Here is a 19,755-nt window from a genome sequence, read left to right on the forward strand (position 1 = left end):
CTCTATCCTATGGACATACCACAGATTATCTATTCTGTTGTCAGACCAGTTAGGATATTTTCAATTCTTTGCTGTTACAAACAATGCCGCTATGAACTTGTATGTTTTTAAAATAGACTTTCTCTTTTATATTACTATAAAAAGAATTCAACTATTTTAATTTAAGAAGAAAATGTTGAATATATGGCAAAATATGTTCTTGGAACTAAAAGTTATACTTCAGCACTACAATGGTGTTGACAGAAAGTTTATTTTAACATATGAAGGAGCCTGGGGGCCTCTTTGATCTCAGGGGAAGAAAGCAACAGAAGGAAAGACTAAAGACATAGAGGAAAATAATCAATAGAGCATTGTTTTAATGGAGATTGATGAGGATAAAATCAAGATCAAAGATCATGGTGGAAAGTAGCAGGGGCAACTTTTTCTCCCAAGAAGAGAGGAGCAATGGTGAAGATAGAGAACAGTGAGTTGGAAGGAAGAAAAGTTGAAAGATAAGTTAGTGGTTAAAATAAGAGGTCAGGGATGAGATTAGGGATAGGAGAAAAGTAGATAAGGTTTGGAAAAAGCTATCTTGGGGGATATAACCAATACGGAAGCCCTGCTAGGGTGGAAGAACATGGATTTGTTGTGGAACCAATGAACATAGTCCTGAGATTTTTCCCTGGTCATTTTTAGCAGCTTCAGGTTAGAGAAAAGTTCCTGCCTAGTCTTATTCACAACTCCTCCGACACAAATGCATGGCTGCCACGCATGGTTGGATAGTTTGTGCAGTGCTCAATTTGAGAGGATGTGTTGCCATTGTAGATGGAGTGTGTGTATTTTATCATGACTTTCTGGCAGATGGCAGTAAAGCATCTTGTTCTCACAAAATCAGTATGCTACAACTTTTCAACAGAAGGAAGTAAAATGTCTTGAAGTAGGGGAGCGTTTCTCGAATTGGCAGACTGGTGCTGTACGGGTCTAGTACAGCTCTGCATGTAGAGGGGTAGTAGAAGGAAGGTAGTGGGGTTAGGATACAGGGAGGCTCTTGGACCCTATGCTGTGTCAGAAAGATGAGGACTCTGTCTGTGGAACAGATCTGTGGTTTTTGCTTTAGCTAATGCAGAATTGTCCTACTTTGTGCTGCCCTTTTTCAAATACCAAGGATCAATAAAAACTTAATCCCATTTTCCCCTCAAATCCTTTCCTGATTTCAATGCATTTTTTTTCTCTGCTGAAGTTGATCTGCCAGCACCTTGCGTGCTACTCTTAAGGCACTACCTTGTATTACCACAGGTCAGACAATTAAGTTCACAAACTCATCCTAGAAAAAGTGCTACATGCCCCACTGCTAAATATCACTATCGTCAGTCATCTTCGAAGTACTCCCCTTGGGAAGCTATGCACCGACGCCAGCGCCTAGTCCATCCCTCAAAGCAATTTTGGAACTCTTTCTGGAATGGCCATCAGAGCTGTTGTCGTATTACCCTTCATGTCCTGTCATCAAGATGTCTTCCTTTCAATATTTCCTTTATCTTCGGGTAAAGAAAGAAGTCATTAGGGGCCAGATATGTTGAGTAGGGAGGGTGTTCCAAAACAGTTATCTGTTTACTGGCTAAAAACTCCCTCACAGACAGTGCTGTGTGAACTGGTGCATTGTCGTGATGTAAGAGCCATAAATTGTTGGCGAAAAGTTCAGGTTGTTTTCTTCTAACTTTTTCACACAGCCTTTTAGTACTTCCAAATAGTACACTTGGTTAACTGTTTGTCCAGTTGGTACAAATTCATAAATGAATAGTCCCTCTGATATCTAAACAGGTTAGCAACATCATTGCAACAAGTTCTCGAACTTACTTGTCAGACCTCATGTTTTCAGTTGTATATCTCTTTATAGCCCCTAAATGATTTGAAATCCACAAATTACAGCCAAGTTATAGTTGAGCCCCTGAGGCACCACTGGTCCATGTTGGTCAACCATGGACTAGATAGCTTCTACTTCACAACCTGTCTACCTTGTTGCCCAGAGATCTGAGGCTTGTGACATCCTTTAAAATCAAGAATTCTTAGGTATCAAGGTAATTTATTTCATAAGTTTTACTCTATAAAACTTGCTCAACCCCTTGCCGCTCTGATATGACATTCTACTCTCCCCCCTATGCTCACCAGTCCGTCATGCCTCCTTCCTGTTCTTTACACATGGTGGGCACACTCCTCACCCAGAATCTCTGTGCTTGTCATTCCTACTGCTGAAACTCTGTCCTCCATGTGTCCATGTAGTTTGTCCTCCCATCTTCCTCAGGATGTGCTGACATGTCACCTTCTCAGTGACCCCTTCCCCTCCAACCTATTTAAAATTGTAGTAAACCCACTCCAACATTCCCTTACCACCCTTCCTTATTTTGTTTTCCAGGGTACCACCAACTTCTAACATGCCATATTAAAGTACTTACTTTGCTCATCTCCTACCACTAAAGCATAAGCTCCATGCAGGCAGAGATTTTTGTCTGTTTCCTGCCCCCCTCCCTGGTCCAGCACTGAGAACAGCCCCTCAGTGACAGTGACAGAGTAGGCACTCAATCATTCTATATTGAATATACGAGTATTTCCTGCAAATAGCTTCATATATCACTCTTCTACATCATGTGTACAATGACCAAAGTACTTTCTAAATAAAAAATGGATCTGATATTTGTTAAGTCACTTCTAGATTTCTCTGTAATCTGAGCACTGATGTTACACTGTTTTTAGAGAAATTTGATGACTCTAATTCAAAAACAATAGAACAGTGATTGGAAATCAGGACATGTCTGTCATTAGCAGTAAATATCTGACAGTTATGAGTAAAGTAATAAATTGGTCAAGTTTGATTAGAATCAACAGAAGATAACATTTTGAGTCTTAATAACTTAACACTGCATATTGATCCCAGAACCACATTAGCCTCAAACAGTCTCTATCATCTTTAATGTTACATTTCCTAGTAATTATTTTATAATTGTCAGAGATTATTAATCTTGAAGTTCTAAGGCAATCTGTTTTCATGGAAAAAAAATAAAACCTAGGACGTAACACAAATCTAACTGCCACAATAATGAGCTACTCATACTTAGCTGTTGACTCATTATACTTTTTGACAATGATTTGGGGGTGTCTCTTTTCCTTATGAACAAAAGCAGTTAAATTTTGGGTAGAGCCTTTGCTAATGTTCCCAAGTAAGAATCAGTAATAAAATTCAAGAGGCAAAAAAAAAAAAAAAGGTTCCTCCTAAAATGAAGAAATGGGAAATGAAATCTATCACATTTTCAATTTTTTTTTGCCAAGATGCCCTCCCGTGTCTCCAGAGCAAACATAGCATGTTCACTAAACTCTCATCCTCTGATTGTGTTTATGTTTAGTGCCCTCACTCGAAGAGGTACAGGTTTAGGAAACAGCTGTTCACAATTAAATTAATTATCATCGGTTAGCAGCATTCTGAAGCTCAGAAATTCTGTGTTCGTGGAAAAGAATGCTGCCTGCCAGACAATAGTTCATTTCAGAATATGTGTGCACTTACATTGCCCATCTTTAAAGTTTTCAAAGCAGTGAAATATCTCTGCAAAACTGTTGCCATACTATCCACTAATCTTTTCCTCTTAACTTTAGGGAGTTTGTTCAGGATTTGTTTGAGAAGTTTTTCTTCTTGGATTTTGACACTTAAAAATGGAAGACAAACGGCAGAAAAGAAAGTGGGTATACGCAATATCAGTGTGGCCCTCTAAGAATGAAGTCAATGGGTGAAGCTAAAGTTCTTTTGGTAGTAACCCTGCAAAACTTGTGAATTAGAATTCTAACCATTTAGCCCCTTGCTTACAATATTTCTTTGCTGATGTAAATAGTCTGAAGAGCTAAATAGGACTTGGAGGACCAAGAGCTTTAACTGGACTGATGTTGTATCTATTCACATAGAGAAAAGTTCCCAGGAAAGGCATTAACCTCAAACTTGCCAAGTAACTAAGGAAAAAAAAAGCAAGAGCATTTAAGTTACTGGGATAGTTACTATTGGGTTTTTCGTCTGGAAATTAAAAAAAAAAAAATTTGGGAGTTGAGAATGTAGAAGTCAGATTTAGAAAATACTCATGTTTCTTTTTTTTCCAATTAGAGTTTCAATTAAAGTTAAAGTCTTCTCTCTAGATTATTTATTATCATTATTATTATTATTATTATTATTATTATAAGTATGTTCATTAGCAGTTTTGGACAATAAATAAATAACGAATCCAATGTGTAAAAAAACAATATGCATGAATATGTTTCTTAAAGTATTATTTACAATAGGAAACATTTAGGAAATTTAAATGTCCTATAGATGAATAGATAAACTATGAGATTTGACTCAATGGCCATTTAAAGTAGTTATGAAGACTCTGAAGCAACATGAACTATGCTTATGGTAAAATTACAAGAGAAAATTTAATGATATTATTGAAAAGGAAAATGAAAAAAAAAAAAAACCCAGGATATAAAGATTGTAGGTACTGATTTCAAGTATACTTACGAGTATTTGTATAGCTTTCAAAATCTTTGAGGTGGCTATAAATTGATTCGTTTAATTTAAAGAAACATAGTAGAAAGATTTATTTTTATACCAAAGAGAGACAGTTAAAACTTTGCTGATTAAATCTAAAGGAAACCAGAAAGTTTAGTTTCTTTTTAAACTATTTGAGTTTAAATAAAAACCAGTTCTGCAAATATCTTTTTGAGCTCCATGATCCCTTGCCCCCCCAATTTGTTCAACATTTAAAGGTTTTGAATAAGTCCATAACATGTAATTTATTCTTCTGTATCACTATTCCATCTTTTTGTCTAATCTCATTTTTTAAAAGATAGCAAGAAATAAGCAAGCAAAGCTACAGCTAGCAAAGAAACACTATAGACAATGACAGACATTTATGGTGGTTTTATTGTTAGCTGCAAAAGAACTAGTGAAAACTCAATATGGCAAATTCAAAGAGGGCTTATGTTGATAAAATTTTCCTTGGTAAATTCAGTTTAAACTATAATACCTCTTTCAAGGGCACTCTCTCTGAAACATTTGGCAACCACAAATCTTAACAAGGTATATGTTCTGCAGTTACCATGAACAAAAGTAATAAATCTATTATCTAGATGGAGTGGATAAGTTTATAAAAGTTAAAAGCGAAGCATTTACACTTAGGTGTGTGGGGGGGAAAGGAAACCTTATTTTATAGGGATATGTGAGGGAACTAGAAACATGAAAATCACGTTTTCAGTTTTTGCCGATAGCTTAAATTAAGAACGAAAGCCTTTCAATTCTCTTTACTGTTGCACTATGAAACTGTTTTGTTTTTCTTCTGGGGATACAGTCATCAACATCCTCTCACGCTGAGCCAGCAGTCCTACTTGAACACAGACCTTAATCAACAGTATCTGAGAAGCTTCTGGGATTCAGTTAACATCCTGAGTACTCTAGATTAGTGCTTCTCTTTGATGTGCCTACTAACCACCTAGGAATAGAATTAAAAATGTGGATTCTAGTTCAATAGGTGTAGAATGGATTCTAAGGTGATCGAGTTCTAACTAGCTCCCAGGTGATACAATGATTCCATAGATTAATCGTTGACTAGCACTAGTCCAAAAGCAAAGTGGCATACCTTTGTGAAGGTGAAATTGACAAATGACCATGGTGAACCATAGAGCCATTTGGCCAATGTAAATGGAACAGCTGTGACTCAGCTGATGGTGGTGTTGGGGTCCCAGTGTTGCCTGAGGATAAAATGAGAACTTAACATATCTAGTTCAATGGCTGGTATGAGGTAGGTGTTCAATAACTTTTTCCTTTTCTTTATATAAAAATAATTTCCAAATAAAGCTATTAGGGAACATGACCAGATAACATCTCAGGATTTTATACTAATAAAAACAAATGCTGGTTCGTGAACAGGCCAGTGGGTATAATGTAGTGTGCAGAAGACATTGCTTAATAAATATGAAATCAGTGTTCCTTTTGGAAGATTGACTTTAACTAAAAACAGCAGAAAGATTAATTTCCATTAGGGAAGTAACTGGAAAGTCAAATGTAGTGGTGGGGGGGTTGGATGGAGAGTCAGAACTGGACTATGAAGCTAAGGAAATAGGGTTAAGAAGGAAGGCTGATGGAGTAACATGCCTTTTATGGGGGGAAAAGTCCTTGAGACATTCCCAGAGATGGGCATGCCCCAAAGACTTCAGAAAAGAGGTGTTAAGCATTCAATTTTAAGTTACTTAGTATGCTGTAGACTAAATGACATAAATCCTCTCTATTGACCTAAGGCAATGTGTGCTGGACACATACAGCCTTGTGTGGGAAGAGTTTTGGGGTGTGGAGGATTCTGAGTGGTGTCAGCCTGATGGTAACATGATACAGAGAAAGGACAGCACATGCAGAAAGGTAGACAGGAAGGACCCATGGAGAATTCAGCAGGGGATCCAGAAGAAGCATAACCCATAAACAATCAACAATTGGGAGACATCAGGGGTTTCCCATGAGGAGGGCAAAATAACTGGAGTCCTTGGGAACATTTAGGAAATTGACAACTTACATTAAAATAAGGGGCTAACTGAAACAGTAATTGTGAAACTATAGAAGGGAGAGACATAATGTGACCAGATAACAACAAGAAGACTTAATGCACCTTAGGTTTCAGTTAGATTTCAAATTATAGGGGATTATGAGTCATTGTAGGGTCTTGAATAGTAATATGAGTGATGTGGTACAGGTTTTTACTTTGGCACAACTAATAGGACAGGTTTAGAAAAGGATATTGACCAATCTTATTAGCATATTTTTCAAAAATCTTTTAAAAATTGGTATATCTCCCCATCCTCTGTGAAGTTTTTACTTGAAATTTTTATAACATGTGCTTAGGATAATTCAGCTATTCAATTGAGGTTCACATCTCCAATCTTTCCCCTTAATAGGATAGCTTTCTCACTTCCTGAGCCAGCTCCTTCAACGTGGCAATTTTCCAATAACATATTTTCATAATGGAGATTGGACAATATGTCATTTATTAATTAGGAAACATGAGTTACACTGTACAGATTGATATTGGCTTAATATTGAATTTCGGGCAGCGGTGGAGACACCTATCACATAAACCTTGCCTGCCTTCGTTGAGTATTTGTACACTTTGTTTTAACAGTAGATAATGAAGGTAAGAAGAATTTTAAGAGGCCCATGCTAATATCAAAGACAAACTTTTATGTGGATGCCAAAACTATATGTAATCAAATACCATATTTGCTCAATGGTTTTTAGGTTTTATAACTATATATGTGTAGCTAAAAGTGCTCTGTTCCATGTTTCTTTTCTCATTGAAGTTTTGTTTAGTTTAAGCAAGTCTTATAAAAAGCCAGTTTGGAAAAGTGAAGGTTTCTTAGAAAAATATCCACATTACAGTAGAACAAATTCTATCTCCATCTCTCTTTATCTAATTAATGTACTGCCAGATTCCAAAGGAGAATCTGGAATTACTCTCTTCCTTCAAGGTATGGGAGCAAGTTCAAACACTTGGCCCCAGAACACAAAGCTCATGATTTGGCCTCATTCACCTTTCTAGTCTCATCTCCTTGTTCCTTCTTTTGTTCCATATTCTAAACCCACCAACATAAATGACCATTTCTCAACACCACCCATGCCTTCCATTTACTTTCTATATGTGCTGATTATCCTTTCTGTTCTCCTTTTGCCAGAAGCATCTTAACCTTTCTCTTAAAATCAGCTCCCTGATACCTATCTGGAATTCTTCATTCTCTGAAGGACCCACAGGACTTTGCATTTAGCTTTATCATAGTATTTCTTTGATTATTTTGCTACAAGTGTGTTTCCCGCTGGTCTAGGACTCCCACCCAGAAAGGCACAAAGCATGATTTTTAAAATTCCAGTGCTTGGCGTATAATAGACACACAAAATTATTTGGTAATTGGGAACACACGGCAGGGAAAAAAATAAGCTTGCAAAATACAAACTAAATGACAACTATAAGCCCTTCAAGATATATTTGCAGCCAATCCACAGATTTTAGAGATTTAAGGAAGAAAGATGTTGAGAGGCCCTAGAAAGGTGGTGGAAGAAATTAAGGTAATTTATAATCTCTAAAGCCAATTATTACTTGATGGCTATACTTCAAACAGATTTCCTTTGCTTCAATTAAACTCACAATACACCCATTAAAGGTAAGGAGGTCACAGTTTCTTGTCTGTTTTGTTGTGAGTCTTTGAAATATCGGGATTCGACAAGTCCACAAATTGAACTTGGGGATATACTTTATTTTCCAAGATTGGGACAGACATTCCCAGCTGAGATTAAAAAGGCAAGATCAAGTTGAAGAGCAATCTATATTTTCTTGGTGATTTACACATAGTGGTGGTTTTAAAACAAGGCCACAAAATTTTTTGAGAAGTGGGAAACTGTTCTCAAAAAATGTTCTTCCCCTTGAATCTAGATGCTATAACTAACTGCTTGATGAATAGAATATGGCAGAGTGACACTTGTCAGTTTTTGTATCCAGATTGTAGGAAACTAGTAGCTCCCACTTCCTATTTCTTAACCACTTGCTCTGCCCAAGCTGCTATGGAGAGGCCAATGCAGACATGAACATGTAGCCAGCACCCATTTTCCTGCCATGTGCATGAGCTGTCTTGGGAGTGGATGTCTTCACCCCACACCCATCCCTGAGCCCCTTGTAGTTCCCTGACTTGAAAAATAGTTCCTATGGTCTTTCTGCTCATGGTTACTATGTTCTTCCTTTTAGACCCAAACTCAAATTAAGTATTAGTTGACTAATATAAAATATGACATGTGGTGCAAGTAGAAGGCAGTGAAGAGTATTACTATTACTCACCTTTGCAATCTACTACTATTAAGGCAAACTTTGGCTACCTAGCAATTATGTTGACCTCTCTTAAGAGAACCTTTTACCCTCTTTCTCAGGACCATACACAACCCTTTTAGAACAGATGATACGGCTTTCAAACATTTCCAAAAGTTTTACATATTCTCATGCTATGGTAGAATATAAACAACAGGCTGGTCATGTTATGGCATTCAACATACTGAAACTGTCTTTAGTCTAAGCAAAGTAAAACATTAGGAAAGTAAAACTCCTCTAAAAATAAAACAAAATTTTTATGTGTATCTGGCTTTTCCCATAAAGTATTCCAAATAATAAGAATATATTATGAATATATCTATCTACAAACATATATTTCAAGTCATTATTTTCATAAACATAATTGAGTGGCAACCACTTATCTTATGCACAAAGTGATATTGTTTCCACACATTTTAAACTCACTCAGATGGTTAGATTCTAATGCCTCCTCTCTTTAGACTTGGGATAAATTGCCAAAAGTAGTAGGAGTTTATCTATCCCCTTAAAAGAACTCTTGTCCTGATGCTGATCCGAAAATTTGGATTCCTCTTCAAAGCTCACTGGCAATTAACCAAAAACACTTCATTATCAGAACAATGTTTATCCTTTCACAATATCTTTCATTAGTTTCTGCCAAAATCATGAAGACAGAGAGAGAGAAGGAGGGAAGGAGGGAGGGAGAGAGGGACGGAGAGAAGTAGGGAGAGGGAGAGAGAGAGAGAGAGAGAGAGAGAGAGAGAGAGAGAGAGAGAGAGAGAGAGAATGTGCAGGGGTAAGGGTTAACATGTTTACCTATTTTGGGGAGTATTCAGCAGTAGGTAAAGTTTTGGATTTCTTTTTGATAGTAATTCATCTAATTCATCTACCTGGAGATGAATTTGTTTCCCTAAACAGTGAATATTATTTAACAAGCTCATTACGTGAATGCTTTATGAAATAATCCTTACAATTCCTGTAAGGTAATTATAAACACAGTTCTGTCTCTAACTTGCAGAGGGCAATAATAATGAAGTGTCAAATTTCTGGGAAATAAGGTAAAGCTTACTGCTGTCTCAGGCTGCCGAAGCTCAAAGGGTCATTCGTATCACTTTCATCCACAGAAACTTAGGGAAACAAAATTCTCCAAACCCACATTCTTTCTTTATAATCCCTGAATAGCTTGTGTAAATAGTATTGACATTTAGGTAGTTAATGATTTATACCAGGAGATGTGTCTATCTTTCCCCAGCTATGACATTCTAGAGAGAGACAGACAATCCTTGAGCAAGAAGATAGGGGAGGCATTGTGCTAGAACAGTCTGTTGTGACGTAACTGACAAGGAATTTACTACAAATCCCAGCACTGATCATTTATTTCTTTCTCTTGCAAGGTCAAAAGATTATACAATTTCCAAAATTGCACTTCATAAAAGTAAGCAATACTTAGATATACCATATTTTCGACCACCCATAGAAGAAATGATCACAGAGAAGAGCTCAGAGGACATATTATGTTACTGATGAAGTGTCAATGACTCATACATATGTAGATGAAATTCTCCTGAAACTACACTATCTTCAAATATAAGGAACACTACTTGAGCTAAAACACATTTTGGATTTACGAAACCTGTGCTCATGAGGGAAATAATTGGAAACACCTGAAGCATACACGCCACTTCTTCAAGTGTTTCTATTACAGATCTTTGCAGGAAAGAGGTTGGGAACAAAGTCTCTCATGAGTGAGATTGTTTATAGATTATAGTTATCAGAGCCCTTTCGGTTGTATTTATACTCCCAATTGGAACACGATAATCACAAATGGAGACAGCTGGAAGAAATTATAAACCCTAGAATAAACTAACTTTTACTCTACACTCTCAGATGCCCTTGTAATCTCCTCACAACACCATGACTACAGTTTCTATAGGAACTATGAAAAAGAACAGTCTATACAAGTTAGCCAACATGTGATTCAAAGATCATACTTATCAGTTCAAAATGGCAGAAGCTGTTATTGACAGTTTTCTGAAAATGCGCAAGTCTACTCCTAGGCGCCCAAAGAAGGGGAAATGCTGTTATCAGTGTGGCCTGCTGACTAGAAAATATTTATGCTGTATCAATACTCAGGGGTTAATGTGAATCATTTTTATATAAAACCAAAAAAGTATATGACAAATTATTTTGTCAAGCAATTTATGTTTTCTCAGACTGGTATATGACTTTTTTTCATCTTGGAAATACTAATCAGATGTTACCGAGGTACTTTTTTTACCATAAACTATTTTTAAGTGTACAATTCAGTGGCATTAAATATATTCATAATATTATACAACCATCATCACTAGCTATATCCGGAAACTTTTCATCATCCTGAACAAAGATTCTGTACCCATTAAACAATAACTCCCTATTCCTCTTTCCCCTGGTAAGCTCTATTATACTTTCCATTTCTATGATTTGCTTACTCTGGGTACCTCGGATAAATGGAATCAGGATATTTGTCCTTTTGTGTCTGGTTTATTTCACTTAGTGCAATGTTTTCAAGTTTATCTGTGTTGTAGCATATATTAGAGTTTCATTTTTTATGGATGAATAATATTATATGGATATACCACATTAAAAAAATCCATTCATCTGTTGATGGACACTTGTGTTATTTCCATCTTTTGGCTATAATGAATAATGATGCTGTGAACAAACATATACAAGTATGTTTGAGTCCTTTGGCAAATGACTTTTTAGAAGTAAAATATTTTTAGCTCTTGGTGTTTGGATATAATAAAACAAAACTCAGTGGTCACCACTGATAGATTTTTGGGTTATTTTGCTTTTCTTTATTTTTTAAAATACATATTGGGGAAAATTCTCACTTTTCTCACTCCTGCTCACATTTCAAGTCCGTATATGCCCTATCTCCCTGCACATGCTATATAAATACACATATACCAACTCAAATTAGATTAAATTAAGCAGGACTACAGGTATGGACAGGATTTGTTTTCAGAAACTGAAGCAATCATACTTTCTGACCACAGAGAGTCAACATTTAAAATGAGGATATTTCATTATTTTCTAAACTTCTATATTCTTCATAGGTATAGAATAAGATAGCTAAAGAATAAGAAGAATGGCTTTTTAAAAAACGTAGCTCCATCAGATTATTTAATGGAAACATTCCTGGCCCTTTGGCATTTCCTATCCATGGGATTTTGTACCTAGTATCACAAGCTTTAAGATAAAACTGTTTTAGTTAAATTTAAAAACTCCCAAGAAGTTACTCCATAGAAACTTCACTTATTATTGCCAGTAATTAGGAAGCTAAACCAATCCATGCTTAAAGAGACAGATCCCAAAGGTAGAAAATCAGACAGACCACAAGATTCAGAATTCCCGAAACAGGCACTTTTGGAAAATGCATCTGCAGCAATGACAGAAGTTGTAGACCTAATAGTTGGGTAGGGTATAAAAGACTAAAATTAGTGATAAATGAAATTCATATGCATAAAATGAAGCTCTTGATGTTTTGCTTTTGACCAATGTTTTTCTTCTTAACAGCCTAAAAAACAAATGTTTCAACTTGTCCACAAACTCTATTTCCTTCTTCAAGAAATGGTTAAAGTCCTGAAGAATTATCTTTTCTAAAAGAAACCATTTTCTTGCTTGCTGCTGGCTTCTTCTCCTGTGTAATGAAGGCTGTGACATGTCAGGCATCCTTATGTTCTCTGGACTTGGATATTACTGTCCTGAACAAAAAAATAAAATGTATGGTGAAATATAATACAATCCACTAATCTGGTGAAATTGTGTCATTATAGAAATATGAAGTAGAGATGTTCAGAGTCTTTCGGTCACACTAATCTTAAATTAAGACATGGAAATAGATCTTGAGCATACTCACAGATGAAGGACAATAACAGGAGGGGGCAGCAATTATTTCTCTGATACCTCAACTTTTGCCAAGGTGAAAGGATTATTCATTTTTTAAAATCCTTCTAACTCAACTCTGTAACATGTGCACTTGTTTAAGTTACAGTTTTCATGGTGATTTATGATGTGCTCGGTTCTATGATTCCTAAGCAGCTTGACTATTTCATTAGCTGGTCATGGATATTTTTTACTTCCACTCTTAAATATGAAGATCAAAATGATTGAGGCAACCATTTCTAAATGTTTACACCCTTCATTTCCTTCTTTTTTTTGTTTATTCCCATCCCCCTATCCTCCATCAGGTTGTTCTCTATATCTATCGGTTTGTTTCTGTTTGGTTTATTTATTTGTTTTGTTTTTAAATTCCACATATAAGTGAAATCATACGGTATTTTTCTTTCTCTGACTTATTTCATTTAGCTGAATTCTTTCTAGGTCCATCCATGTTGTTGCAAATGCCAAGATTTCATTCTTTATTGCTGAATTGTATTCTATTTTGTGTGTGTGTGTATATTACTATATATTAGATATGTATTGTATATATATAATATCTATATCTATATCACATATTCTTTATCCATTCATCCATTGATGGACATCTAGGTTGCTTTCTACTGGATTTGTATAGCAGCTCTTTTTTAAATTTTTTTGAGGAATTCCCATACTGTTTTCCATAGTGACTACATTAATTTACAGCTCCACCAATGGTGTACAAGGGTTCCCTTTTCTCTAGATTCTTGCCAATATTTGCCATTATTGTATTTTTGATAATAACTGTTCTGACAGGTGTGAGGTAATATCACATTATGGTTTTAATGTGCATTTCCCTGATGGTTAGTGATGGTGAGCATTGTTTCATATGTCTATTGGACATCTGTATGTCCTCTTGGAGAAATGTCTATTCAGATCCTCTGCTCATTTTTTAATCAAATTTTTTTGTTTTTGGTGTTAAGTTGTATGAGCTCCTTATATTATTTTGGATATTAACCTCTTATCAGATCTGTCATTGGTGAATAGCTTCTTCCATTGAATAGGTTGTATTTTCACATTGTTGATTGTTTCCTTCACTGTGAAAAAACTTTTTAGCTTGATGTAGTCCCATCTGTTTACTTTTTCTTTTGTTGCCCTTGCCTGAGGAGACATATTTAAAAAGATACTGCTAAAAGCAATGTCAAAGAGTTTCTTTGACATTTTTCTTCTAGGACTTTTATGGTTTCAGGTCTTATTTTTAAATTTTTAACTCATTTTGAATTTACTTTTGTATATGGTGTAAGAAAGTGATCCAATTTCTTTTTCTTTTTCTTTTTATGCATGTATCTGTCCATTTTCCCAATACCACTTACTAAAGATACTGTTATTACACCATTGTATATCCTTGCCTCTTTTGTCATAGATTGACCATATAAGTGAGGATTTATTTCTGGGCTCTCTGTTCCATTCCATTAATCCATATATCAGTTTTTATGCCAGCATCATGCTGTTTTGATTATTGTAGATTTGTAGTATAATTATCAGGACGTGTGATAGCTCCCACTTTGTTCTTTCTCAAGATTTCTTTGGCTAGTTGGGGTTTTCTGTGGTTCCATATAAATTGTAGGATACTGTTTTAGTTTTGAGAAAAATGCCATTGTTATTTCAATAGGATTGAATTGAATCTGTATATGGCTTTAGGTAGTAAAGACATTTTAACAATATTAAGCCTTCCAATCCAGCAAGGTATCTCCTTCTTTTTTTTTTTTTTTTTTTTTGTATTGTCTTCAACTTCTCTCTTCTATGTCTTATAGTCTTCAGAGTACAGGTCTTCCACATCTTTGGTTAAATTTATTCCTAGGTTTTTTATTCTTTTTGCTGTAATTTTAAATGAGATTGTTTTCTTAATTTATCCTTCTGATTGTTCATTATTGGTGTATAAAAACACAACAGATTTCTGAATATTGATTCTGTATCTTGCAATTGTACTGAATTTATTTGTTTTAATAGTTTTTTGGTGGAATATTTAGAGCTTTCTTTATATAGTATCATGTCTTCTGCAAATAATGAGAGTTTTACTTCTTTCTGATTTTAATGGATTTTGTTTCTTTTTCTTGTCAGATTGTTATGGCTAGGACTTCCAATACTATGCTGAATAGAAGTGATGAGAGTGGGCATCCCTGACTTGATCCCAATATTAGAGGACAAGCTTTCAGTTTTTCATCATTGGGTATATTAGCTATGGTTTTGTCACATATAGCCTTTATTATGTGAAATATGTTCCTTCTATACACACTTTGTTGAGAGTTTATGATTATAAAAAGATATTGAATTTTATCAAATGGTTTTTCTGCACCTATTAAGATGATCATATGGTTTTCATGCTTTATTTTGTTTTTTGTTTTTTGTTTTTTTTTTAAATTTTATTTATTTTTTATTTATTTATTAGTTTCAGGTGTACAAGACAAGGTAATACTTAGACGTTCATCATTTATATCCCTCACACTGTGAACCCCCCTCCCCCCATCCACTATCCCTCCGACCTCACACTGAACCATCACATTATATATATAAAATTATAGTTGGCATTCATTAATGTTTAGCTTCTGGTGTACAATGCCATGATCAGGTATCCACAGTATCCCTGAGGTGGTCTCCCAAATAGGACGCATGTCCATCGGATACCCAACAAAATCTTTACAACATTATTGAATACCTTCCCCAAATTAATTTTCAAAAAAAACCCTGAGGCCATCTTGTGGTTACCAGCTGCTTCCAAATCCCTTCACCTTTCCCCTTATCCCCAACCCCCCCACACACCCATCTAACAACTCTCGGTTTTTTCTTTGTGTCCCCAAAACTGTTTCTGATTAGTTCATTCACATAGTCTTTTCTTTAGATTCCATATATAAGTGAGATCATATGGTACTTGTCTTTCTCTTTCTGACTTATTTCACTTAACATAATGTTCTCTAGATCCATCCATGTTGCTGCAAATGATAAGATTTCTTTCTTCTTTATGGCTGCGTAATACTCCATTGTATAAATGTACCACAGCTTCTTAATCCAGTCATCTACCGATGGGCATTTCGGTTGTTTCCATATCTTGGCTATTGTGTAAAGTGCTGCAATAAACATAGGAGTGCATACAGATTTTTGAATTGGAGTTTTGGATTTCTCTGGGTAGATGCCTAGGAGTGGAATTACTGGATCATAGGGTAGTTCCATTTTCAGATTCCTGAGATATCTCCATACTGTTTTCCATAGTGGCTGCACTAATCTGCAATCCCACCAACAGTGCACTAGCGTTCCCTTTTCTCCACATCCATGCCAGCATTTGTTGTTTGTTGATTTATTGATGATAGCCATTTTGACTGGAGTGAGGTGGTATCTCATTGTGGTTTTTATTTGCATTTCTCTGATGGTTAGTGAGGTTGAGCATTTCTTCATATGTCTTCTTGCCTTCTGTATGTCCTTTTTAGAAAAATGTCTCCTCAAGTCCTCTGCCCATTTTTGAATTGGGTTGTTTGTTTTTTTGGAGTTGAGTTGAGTAAGTTTTTTATAGATTTGTGATATTAATCCCTTATCAGATATATCATTGGCAAATATCTTTTCCCATACAGTAGGATCCCTTTTTGTTTTATTGATGGTTTCCTTTGCTGTGAAAAACTTTTTAGTTTGATGTAATCCCACATGTTTATTTTTTCTCTTACTTCGCTCGCGCAAGGGGATATATCAGTGAAAATCTTACTCCGGGTAATGTCCATGAAGTTTCTTCCTATATTTTCTTCTAGATATTTTATGGTTTTATGGTTTCTTACATTTAAGTCTTTAAGCCATTTTGAATTTGTTTTTGTATATGGTGTAAGGAGGTGGTCCAGCTTCATTTTCTTGCATGTGTTTGTCCAGGTTTCCCAACACCACTTATTGAACAGACTGTCTTTACCCCATCGTACATTCTTGCTTCCATTGTCGTAGATTAGATGGGCATATAGGCATGGATTTACGTCTGGACTCTCTATTCTGTTCCATTGATCTATGTGTCTATTTTTATGCCAGTACCATGCTGTTTTGATTACTGTAGCCTTGTAGTATAGTTTGAAATCAGGTATCGTTATACCTCCCACTTTGTTCTTATTTCTCAAGATTGCTGAGGCTATCCGGGGTCTTTTATGGTCCCATATAAATTTTAGGATTATATGTTCTATTTCTGTGAAAAATGTCGTTGGTAGTTTGATAGGAATTGCGTTGAATATGTATATTGCCTTAGGCAGTATGGACATTTTAACTATATTAATTCTTCCTATCCATGAACATGGAATGTGTTTCCATCTATTTATGTCTTCTTTCATTTCTTTCTTCAGTGTTGTATAATTTTCTGAGTACAGATCTTTTACATCTTTGGTTAGATTTATTCCCAGATATTTTATAGTCTTTGGAGCAATTGTAAATGGAATTGTTTTTTTAATTTCTCCTTCTGCTATTTTATCATTGGTATATACAAATGCAACTGATTTCCGAATATTAATTTTATATCCTGCTACTTTACTAAATTCATCTATCAGTTCTAATAGTTTCTTGGGGGAGTCTTTAGGGTTCTCTATATATAGTATCATATCATCTGCATATAATGATAATTTTACTTCCTCCTTTATTTTGTTAATGTAATGTATTACATCAATTGATTTATGGATATTGAACCATCCTTGCATCCCTGGAATGAATCTGACTTGGTCATGGTGTATAATCCTTTTAATGAATCTGGTTTGCTAATATTTGGTTGAGCATTTTTTCATCTATCAAGAATATGTTTATGTTTATCAAGAATATTGACCTGTAATTTTCTTTTATCAAGAATATTGACCTGTAATTTTCTTTTTTTGTAATGTCTTTTTTCTGATTTGGGAATCAGGGTAATGCTAGCTTCATAGAATGAGTTTGGAAACATTCCTTCCTCTTTAATCTTTTTGAAATATTTTAAGAAGGATAGGTATTAATTCTTCTTTGAATGTTTGGTAGAATTCACTTTTGAAGCTGTCTGGTCCTGAACTTTTGTTTGGAGTTTTTTGATTACTGCTTCAATTTCATTGCTAATGTGATTATTAGTCTGTTTAGATTTTGTATTTCTTCCTAGTTCTGTCCTTCATTTCCTTCTTGGTGGTAATAGAGTAATATCTAATTATCTTTTCTTCTGAATATCTAAGATGTTCCCCAGATTTAAAATATGCCAAGTAACACACATAAAAATGTAAAAAGAAAAGAAACCTCCATTTTTCTGTGTGCAGTTGGCTTGATTCTTCTCTAGGAGTGTTTAGCAGGAGGTCTCACAGTCTGAAATATTTTAGTTCTATACCTCCTCTATGGAAATGGAGCTATAGACATTGTACAGGCATTTAGTTTTATTTAAACAATGGAGTACCTCTGACCCAGGAGGGTGGGAAGTCTAGACTGTAGGTCTTTTTACTTCTTCCATACAACCTAAGTGTGACACATAAGGGTGAGTGTGGGAAGTCAGAGAACAGGGTTGCTGACAAACATTGAAGGAATGAGGTTGTGAGAAAAAAACATTCACGCAATGTCAACTGACTGAAGAATTTTGGAAACATCACTTTGGGGCCGAGAGCAAAAAGATATTGGTACGTAGATTGAAGGAACATATAAGAAAGTATAGATAGAGAATGCTGATACAAGAAACTTAACCCAAAGACTTTCAGACCATCTTTAGCAAGGTTTCACATTAAAGAGTATTAAATACTAGTCCCCCTTTCTGGGCTATTAAATACTGACTCATCACTCAAAAAAAAAATGGCCCCAGAAGGAGTGATTGTTATGGAAGTTCTTATCAGGATCCCAGGGAAGGGTCCTTGGAGAGCTAGAAGGACACTCTGTATATGGATTGTCCAGATTGGATCACTGAGAACAGTAAGATATGTATAAACATAGCTCAGTTCATGGAAGGATTCCATCACCACCATTTTATTAGGAGTCCTAATGTAATATACAGGGATGACTCCTAGGTATAATAACTTTTTCTGATTATGAATTTAATATCCTGTGTTTGCAACTTAAGTGCTTTCTTCCCAAGTCCTAAGCAATTGCATACTATTGAGAACAGTGGTGTTGATATGTCACAAGTCCCACTTCTGCGCCTGCTCCTTCTTCCCTCTTTATTCTCTATCATAGATTCCTCAGTGTCTCCTAGCAAGCCTGGGAGTTGATATGGAAGGTAGCAGACACAAAGGGAAATTACTTGGCCTTTCCAGAATTCTCTAATTTGTGGAAAGTTCTGTTTCTGCAGCATTCTGGGGCATCAACTACATTGTACATTAGTCACACAAAAGAACTCCCACTCATTCTTTACAAAGTACTGAGCAAAGAGAGGATAGGTGAGATGTAACTTCAAGTACAACTGCATGGTTTTAATCAGTTGTAGCATAGAAATGTGATTAGTGGTCAAAGACCCCAGAGACTGAACTTTGATTTGTTGTTTGTACCAATAATTGGAACTCTATTAAATTAGTAATTTTAGCAATTAGGACTTGAATCTTTTTGACTATATGGAGCAGTCTTAAGATTCCCATGGTAGCCAACTTTGTGTGTGTGTGTGTGTGTGTGTGTGTGTGTGTGAATGAAAATCTCTTTTTCTAGCCCCATTTCTAAATGTATGGTATTTTTCCTTTCAGACTAGTTGGGAGGGGAGTAATAAAGACAAAGACAAGCAAATTCCAATGCTTGATGGCAGAGTTGTGTGGAAGAGCACTGGGTTTAGGCTAGGACTCTAGTCTTAACTCTGCCATTTACTATTTAAGTGACTTTAGGTAGTCACTGAATATCTCTGAGCTAACGTGTCCTCAATCATAAAATGGAGATAATATCGGCCTTACCTATCACATAGGCTCAAACAAGATAATGCAAAAACCGTAATATGCTATACAAGTGTAAAGCATTACAAGTTGCCAACAAATGATCATAAATACCAATGAGA

The 19,755-nt window shown here is 35.5% G+C and overlaps 1 protein-coding gene across 3 annotated transcripts in view; it reads right to left on the reverse strand.

Annotated features, from left to right (window-relative positions):
• Nucleotides 1-10,226: 10,226 nt before the first annotated feature.
• The window catches only part of LMNTD1 (lamin tail domain containing 1), a 300,013-nt gene continuing 290,484 nt past the window's right edge, over nucleotides 10,227-19,755 (reverse strand). For all 3 annotated transcript variants that reach the window (XM_081060662.1, XM_081060660.1, XM_081060661.1), the window contains one exon: nucleotides 10,227-12,616. The gene's annotated coding sequence lies outside the window, so the exon portion shown is untranslated. The remainder of the gene's footprint in view (nucleotides 12,617-19,755) is intronic.

The sequence above is a fragment of the Rhinolophus hipposideros genome (assembly GCF_964194185.1).
Source record: "Rhinolophus hipposideros genome assembly, chromosome: 9".
Taxonomy (NCBI): Eukaryota; Metazoa; Chordata; class Mammalia; order Chiroptera; family Rhinolophidae; genus Rhinolophus; species Rhinolophus hipposideros.